The sequence below is a fragment of the Mycteria americana genome, chromosome 2 (genome assembly GCF_035582795.1).
Source record: "Mycteria americana isolate JAX WOST 10 ecotype Jacksonville Zoo and Gardens chromosome 2, USCA_MyAme_1.0, whole genome shotgun sequence".
NCBI classification, from domain to species: domain Eukaryota; kingdom Metazoa; phylum Chordata; class Aves; order Ciconiiformes; family Ciconiidae; genus Mycteria; species Mycteria americana.
Genome location: NC_134366.1, coordinates 143,601,524 through 143,609,754, shown reverse-complemented (window position 1 = coordinate 143,609,754; position 8,231 = coordinate 143,601,524). Strand labels below are relative to the sequence as shown.

The window sequence follows — 8,231 nt, the reverse complement described above, 5'->3', positions numbered from 1 at the left end:
ACATTATGTAAAATACGGTTATTTCTTTCACTTAAAGACCTTGGTACAACATTAAACAGCCACCGGTAACTATGCGGAGGTCCCTTTTGTCACAATACCTGTCTTCATTAGTCATGCTCGCTTAACGGGGAAAAAAAAATGATAGGACGCCTGCATGCATCCTTTTTTCCTCCTTTTCCAGGCTGCCCACCGGAGCACCCTCCAGCCGAGCAGCCTGGAGACCGGGCGCCCATGTGCAGCAGCCGGGGGCGGCGGCCCCAGCAAGCCGCTGCGGCCCCGGCCGCCGGCCCCAGCCCTCCGCCAGCTGCCGGCGGGCCGCCGGCGCTCCCCGCTGCTCGGGGGCGGCCGAGACCCCCGGGGCCGCCGGCAGCGCCGCAAGGTGGGCAGCCCGGCGCCGGCGGGCATGTCCGTGTGCGTACCCCCCGCACACGTACTCCCCCCTGCCTCCGCGGAGCAAGGGCATGCGGCGGCAGCCGTGCCCCGCGCAGCCTCCGCAAAGGCGCGCTGCGGTGCGCGGGGGGGCGCGCAGGGGGCGGCGGGCCCGCGCTGCGCGCCCGCGGCGCCGCCGCCGCATCGGTCGCCTCTCGGCGCCGGGCGCGGGGACATGCGCACTGCCGCCCGCCCGCGCCGCGCTCCGCGGCCGCGCTCGTCCCTCTCCGCCGCCTCCCCCGGCCCTCCTGCGGGCGGAGGAGGGGGAGGCAGAGCAGGGGGGGGGAGGAGGAGGAGGAGGAGGAGGGAGGGGAGAGAGAGGCGAGAGGCGCGCCGCAACTTGCTGCGGCTCCTCCCTCCCCTCCCCTCGCCGCGCCGCTGCCCGGCCCCTGCGGGCTGCGCTCCGCGGGCAGCGCTCCGCGGGAGGCGGCGTACCCGGGCGCGCCTCTCCGCGGGGCCGGCGGCTCCCGGTGAGTTGGGGCCGGTGCGCGAAGTTGCCGTGTCTGTGTTTGGGGGGAGGGAGGGTGCGCGCTGTCGCTGCGCGGGGCTGCGCGGCTGCGGAGGGCTGGTGGCGGGGCCGCTGCGGGGCGCGGCGCGGGGCTGCCCTGTCCGGCCGCGGTCCGTGCTGCGGGCGCGGCGGCCATTTGGTTATTTGGGGGATAATTTGGCCAGGAGCCGTCACAGGTGCGGGGCACGGTCCGAGGCGGCGGGATCCGGCCCCCGGCTGGGGTCATTGTGCGGCTTCCCGGGCGCAGCGCGGCGGCATCCCGCGGCGGCGGGGGTCTCCGCGCCTCCCGGCTCTGGCTGCTGCGAGTCAGCCCCTTAACTCTATTTTCATTCAAATCCTATTACGTGGTGGCGGACTCCAGTTTGCTTCGCAGTGGCATCTGCTCTTGGTCTCGGAAACTCTTTAAGAGGAAGGCATCTCCAGGGGAGAGCGGGGCTGCTTTTCAGTGCGTTTCGAGGAGAGCTGCAAGCACAAATTAGTCCTAACGCGTCATTTGCCGGGTGTGCTGCTTGGAGCACTTATTTCCCTTAGTGCTTCTAAGAGGGGAAAGGAAAAACTGGCAAACGGTCATACCAGAAAGTTGTGTGGCTTGAATGTTACATACACTAATGGACCCAATTATCTAAATAAACAAACACAGTGATTTATAGGTGTCTGAACGATAATGCTTTGAATGATAGAGCTCTTTAACCTTTCTTTCTAATCTGGCCCTCAGAGATTTGGTTTTAAGGAGAGTAATAGATCATCTGTGGTGCTGAATACTTGAGTTGATCACATTTGTAAAAGGAATGGCCTTTGAAATAATACTGAGCCATTAAGCAACAAATGCAGAAAAAGAGAGAGAGAACGAGCAAAGATAAAATTTTGTAGAAAAGGTTCTTCCCCTTCCTAGCAGCCGTGCACGATTAACTTTTATTCAGAGTTCTTATTTATTAAATTAAACTTTAAAAAAAAAAAGTGCGCTGTGTGAAACCAGAAGGAAATCCTCCTTAGTCCTCTTGTAGTCTGTCTGCGTTGCAGTTAAATGGTGATTGGAGCAGTGTCTGTTAAGAGAATTTGCAAAGCAAGCACTGCTAAAGATACCCAGTAGGTAAATGGAAGTACTTCGTTATTGCCTTTGTTTCTCTTAGATAATACAGAAGTAGAAGTTTCAAACTCCAGGGTTTCTTAGTTTACATCTTTAAAAATTTTGCCCTGATAAATATACCTATATGTGAGGTGCGCAGCTTCAATATAGCAAAAGTGCCTTCCCTTACTGGAAAAGTGATTAATTCAGGTGTTAGCTTATTTAACAAGGGCCAAATTCTGCAGCTTGTGGAACTGTAAGGGGTGAGGGTCTTCTGCCCTCGCTGAAAAAAAAATGGTGAGTACAGTATGCACAACATCTTGCAGGCCTGAAGTACAAGAGCAATTTTGTCTTTAACCAGTATTTCAACATGGGATTTTATTAACATTAAATCAATATTCGGGTGAGCAATGGGGATCTGCAACTTGCGAATGAGAAGCGGATCTGAAGGCAACACGTTGCTCATATGAGTAAAGGTTGTGGGATATGACACTCAGAAAGCTCACCTATCTTTTGTTCGGTTCCTTTTATGAAATGTCATTTAATGAGGAAAAGAAGCAGGTAATCCATTGCATTTTAAGGCACAGTGCTCCTCATAAGCCTCATTGCCAGGCACTTGAACGTGAATGTGGCTTTAGATCATGTATTGTATACAAATGACTGCTACTAGATAACTTAAGCTCTAAATTTATCCTACTATTAAAGTTATATTGATCAGAAAGTGGCAACTGGTTTTCAAGTCCTAAATAAGAAAAGCTCAACAATCTAGAGCTAATTTATATTTTAAGAAGCACTGTTCTGAGGAATCCACAAGAAATGCAATCGAGTTTTCCTTACTGGCCGTGCAGTGGCGTCTATTTAAGGAACGCTCACTCTTTCCTGGGGCAGCGCGGGCTTCATTGACACACAAAGGAGTTAAATCTGTTTATCAGCTCATTGATGCTGATGGCAAAGTGCTGTAGAGTTGAATGGCTGGAACAGGACACAGTCTTTTTCCTTCCAGTAAGGATGGGGATGGAGAATGGAGGGGCTTTTTCAAAGTAGTTCCAACACCGTATCATTGTAACTGCAAAATATAATTCAAGAATAAGATTAATAGACCAAGAAGGCTTGAAAACATTGTTTAACACTTAATTGAAACAATAAATCATTCAAATAACATTACCCAGGCTCCTATAGCGATGCCTCTGCTTCCAGGTGTTGAGACCGGAGCAGATTTCGGGCGCTGGGTGCGAGGGTAGCTCAGCCCCGGAGCGGTGGTGGGAGGGCAGCCGTGTTGCAGCCTGGTGGCCGTGCTGCGGCTGGGAGGGAGCCCGGGGGGGTGAAGGGGCACAACATGCCGAGACTCGCCCCCACCTGCGGGTTGCCAAACTAGGGCTGAGAGAGCCCCCTCGCAAGTTTGAGTGTCTGCTGAATGAATGGCAACTGCTGGCCCGGGCCCTGCGTGGATGTGCTGGATGAGGCTCTGGTTGTTCAGCCTGTAGCTTGCAGGCAGGCTGCTCGCTGCCCACCCCTGCATCCCAAGGATGCTGTCAGTTGTGGATCTTATACTGTGTATAACGATGCCAAAAAACTTCTGTTCTGGTGAGGGAAGAAGTTCAGGACGGCTTCTTCCTTGGGAAAATAGTGGGTTTCTAAATGTATGTATGATCAGATGCTGCTTACATTGATTAAAACATGGAAAGGGCAAGCAGTGCACACTCATTTGTGTAATACTGCTAGTAATAAACTCTAGACTTTGAAACCACTGTGCATTCGTGCCGGCTCTTGGAGGTCCTGTAAAATCCTGCTACACAGATGAGGAAGCTGAACCCTGAAGATTTGGCTGCAAATTTACTGAAGGGAGTTGAGATGCCCTTGGTTGCTGTTCCCCCATCTCCATCCTGGTATCCCTCACTGACTGAATTGCCAAGCCATCCCATGGCTTCTCTGTAGGTCTCTCATGGGCGCATGTGCCACATCCACCTCACCTTCTCCCCAGCCCCTTGCCTTCTGAAAACCCCGTGTGCTGTGCAGGCAGCACTGCCCTGCTCGTGAACCGGGATAAATACCAACCCACAGGTGTTCAGTGACTCACTCGAGGCCCCAAGCTGCAAACCCCTCCACAGTTTCACTTTGCTTTTCTTGCATGGTGAAGTGGTTTTTTACAATGCTGTGCCCACAGTTGCCTGGGCTGGGGAGGGTGAGCTGTGGGCAGTGGGACCTCCAAAGGTTGCTTCTGCAAAGGTGCACCAGGCACAGCTGTCAGGTGAAAATGATGAGTGACGGCAGGCATTCCTTCACTTCGTGGATGTGATATAACCAAGTTTTAATTAAAGCAGCGGCGGTAGATTATTAGGGCAGATAAATACTGCCTTGTTACAGCCCTCTTGGGTCGTATGTAAGCAGTATTCGTTTTAGAAAGGATGAATGAATAGTCAGTGTGAAGGATAAAGATCAGCATTGTTAATCACTCTGGAAGTCTTCCGTGGGAAAGTGTAAACTCCCGAGGGAAGATACTGTCCATAAATGTCATTTAAATATTTACATAACTTGGGGATAAAATTTTGATATTAAAGGCATGCAAGTACCAAGTCATGTTTGGGTTCCTGTCAGCAATAACTAGGACTTGTACGGCTAGGGTTGGTTGGTGGTGGGCTGTTTTCTACGTAATGCTTTGCTAGCAGTTATGAAGAACTCTTCTTCAACACCACTATAAAAAAAATTAATTGTTCATATCAAAGTGCAGATAAAAAAATTAGAAACTTGGGAGACTACGTTTGCTTAAACACTTGTGCTTCAGGTGGCGTTAACTCTTCACTTCTGGTGTCCCTGGGTAAGCAGTGTGCCTGTCACCGTTATCTGGGCTAGGGACATGGTGATTGATCATCCACTTACGGTTTGTGGCTGTTGATATGTCTGCGGGGTGAGAAAGAATGACTCCAGGTGGGCAGGGATGGGGGTTCCCCTCCACCCCCCAAATAACTGAAAATGGTAGGAAATATTCCTGTGCTGATCCTTGATTTTGTAATTCTCGGAAAAGTTTCTTTTGTCCTTTTCCAGCTCTCAGAATGTGATACAACCCTTGAAAAAAATCCGTGTGCTTTCATGTAAATGCAATGAGGATGAGCCTTTGAAAACATATCTTAGCTGATGTTGATGAATAAACAAACTTGGCCAGAGTAAATCTTTTCATCTAACTTCAAGAGCCACACTGTAATGAAGTAAATATAGACGTATTTAATGGGCTCCTTTCATCCAAACACATAACAAACCCTCCAAACTAATGCAAACAAATCTAAAATGGATTTCTAAGTGGCTTGCTTTTTTTGGTACTGGAGCAGTTTAGTCTAGCCAGGCTAGGACGGGAGTGGAGCTTGGAGCAAGCGGAGTTGTGAGGTGCTGGGGTGCGTGCCGGCCTAAACGTGGGGGTGCAGAGAGTGTGCCAGAGACCCGGCTCTTCTCCTGCGGTTGTTGTGCAAAAAAGGCAGAAAGTCCTTGTCCCATGCGTGGCTTAAAACACCTTATTCGATGAGCTTCTCCCTGAACTCATCCCTTTGGAAGGCAGCTTGCGGACGAGGCTTCGAGAGGCAGGGGAACCTGTGCTGGCTGCTGTCTGCTCCTCCTCGGCCGCAGCCCAGCTCCGCGCCCCATTGCTGAGCGCAGGCTGCACCCAGAGAGCCCCTCCAAGCAGGGAACGGCTGGCAGCCCCCGGGGAGCTCGGCCAAATGCTAACATGCCTAGGGGGCTTGCTCAGCGGGGCGCGTCCTGGCCGTGCCCCAGCCCGATTCCTGGGTTCACAGAGTAGCTGAATTTGGTGTTAAAGGGGGCCTCGGGGCCGTCGTGACAGCTGCTGTAGACACAGTGGTTGAAGTATGACTACAGCGGTGGTGTTGACTTTGGCAGCATCTTGTTGGTTGGAAGCTGTGGGAAAGAGGAGCTCAAAGAACAGTTCTGCAGATCTGGATGTTCACTGCGTGACGGTGGATTTGGTTGCGTTTTGAGACTTGCAGGATGACTGTTTTCAATGACAGCAGTTGTAAATAGATTAACGGCTTGGGGAAGGTGTGCCTAGCAAATATAGCCTTTTGGTTTCACTGTCCTTGCTTTGTGGAGAAGACCGACGTGTAATGTTTCTATTTCCCATATCACAGAAAGAGTCTTTAGATCTTCTCTTTAAAAAGCACAGTTATAAAACAATTTTACTTTAAAGACAAGTGCTTTGTTTTGAAAAGGATAAACCCTGTTTTGGAGAAGATGACCATAACTTGGTCTTTTCTTTTCTTAATGGGAAAAGTTAAGGTCCATTTCATTCCATTGTGGAATAAAATTCCATTCAAATCTGGGCGATTTGCTTATAAGAGTTTGAATATTAGACTATTTAGACAACTATGTCAGCATAATTACAGAAATTCTTCAGTAGGAGCTTTTTCTTTGCTGAGATCTTGATGAGTGGGAAATAGTATAAAGAATGATTTCTGTGAGTGTTGGAGGAATTTTGTGAAAGAGCTTTAAATCTAGCAGACTGTTGTACTTAAAAAACCACAACAGTGATTTACTAAAGTCCAGATTCAACTCACTATTTGACACCTCAAATACTCAGACATCCAATTTAGCTTGCGTCTGGTGGTGTTGTGCCACATGTACAGGAGTGAAACACATTAAAAACTGTTCAGCTTCGGATGTGTTCATCTGGGGATTTACTCATAAATAATTGATAACCCTCTGAAACAAAATCTCTTCATTACTCTGTGGATTGCTCACCTCTTCCCTCCTGCGCTCATTGTTCTCGCAGGCGCGGGGGAAGAAGGAGGTGCTGCTTTAATGAAGGTGTACGTCAGCCTCCACTGCTCCTTTCAAAAGGTCACCCAACTAAGCAGCAGCAATGAAATGCATGACAAAAGATAAACATTTTATTGTCCTACAGAGATACGTGGCATTCCAGTGTTTTAGAGGAGCCGCTTAGCTGCTGTATTTAAGACTTCTTTTCATCCTAGCATGGGAGCAGTGCTTATGATGAATTACTAAATCAATGAAAATTTTGCATCTAGTGCACTGCAGGATAGGACGTCAAATTAAGGGCTGTTTGATGAGCAGTACCGATTACAACTGTGATACTTGGGCTTGATCTTTCAAGATTTTACTGCAGTTAAGTATCCTTGCTCAGACTGTTGACTGCAGTGGGACAAGTCTTTGTGAGCAGTGATTTCTCATCTGAGCAAGGGTTTGCGTGATTGAGCTCATATTTACCAGACATTGAAGCGTAGTGATGAATTTCCTTTCCTGCAAAAAAGGAGAGCCACCCACTGACTTAATAAAGTGTATTTGAGTTGATCTTACAAAATCTCATTTTAATGGAAAAAGTGTCTTAATGTAAGATCAGTTCATCTTTCTGATGACTTGATTGCTTTAGAGTTATTAGCCAAGTTCTGTAACAGTCTTTAAAGCTGCTATACTTGCTTGCAGTTTAATAGCCCTAACTATTGCTAATGTACAGGAAATGTTCAAATCACATCATTGAGAGAGAACCCTAACAAATCTTACAGCTCTTTTAATGTGAGGTTTCAGATGTTACTCTTGTTTAATTGAAAGGTGAATGCTATAAAGGCTTTGTCAGTCTGCTGTTTCCAGATGACAGCACTTTCTATGGAGTTACTGTAAGTCCCAGAGTGCTAATCCCAGCTTTCAGCTTCAGGATTCATAGCTCAAACTCTTCCTTTTTTACCTGGCAGAAGTGTGCATCTGTGGTGTTGTCTGGATTTGTGTCTTCCAGAAAAATACTGATTTCAATCAAATAAAATAAGAAAAATTTTCTGAAATAACAGTCACATTCTGCCTGATATTGGAGAAAAGGGGGCCTTCGCTCCTTCCTCTATAAACCAAAAGATTAAGCTTGCTTATAAAGGATTAACAGAGCTCTCTTCTGTTAATTCATAGTGGTGTAGTCGAAGTGCCTGATTCTACATCAGTGGAAAATCCATTATCAATCAATGGGAATTTTGCAGCTGAAGCCAGAGGGATTAGAGGCTCATCGTTGGAATTGACTGAAGGAGAGAAAGACCTGGATATGCTTCTTGCCACATGGCTGTGAGCCACCACTGGGGTGTGGCCACCACAAATGGCAAAGGAAAATCTTCGGTTGCCTCAGGCAGGCTATTTCCAGAGATGTATGAAAGGGTTAGTGCCACCGTACAGGGCTGTAGAGAAGCCTTACCTGGGGTGCTGCTGGTAGCCCTTGTTACTCACGTC

At 48.6% G+C, this 8,231-nt stretch overlaps 1 protein-coding gene across 3 annotated transcripts in view; it reads left to right on the top strand.

Moving 5' to 3' along the window:
- Positions 1–790: 790 nt before the first annotated feature.
- PAG1 (phosphoprotein membrane anchor with glycosphingolipid microdomains 1) overlaps positions 791–8,231 on the top strand; it is a 108,294-nt gene continuing 100,853 nt past the window's right edge. For all 3 annotated transcript variants that reach the window (XM_075494858.1, XM_075494857.1, XM_075494859.1), the window contains exon 1: positions 791–899. The gene's annotated coding sequence lies outside the window, so the exon portion shown is untranslated. The remainder of the gene's footprint in view (positions 900–8,231) is intronic.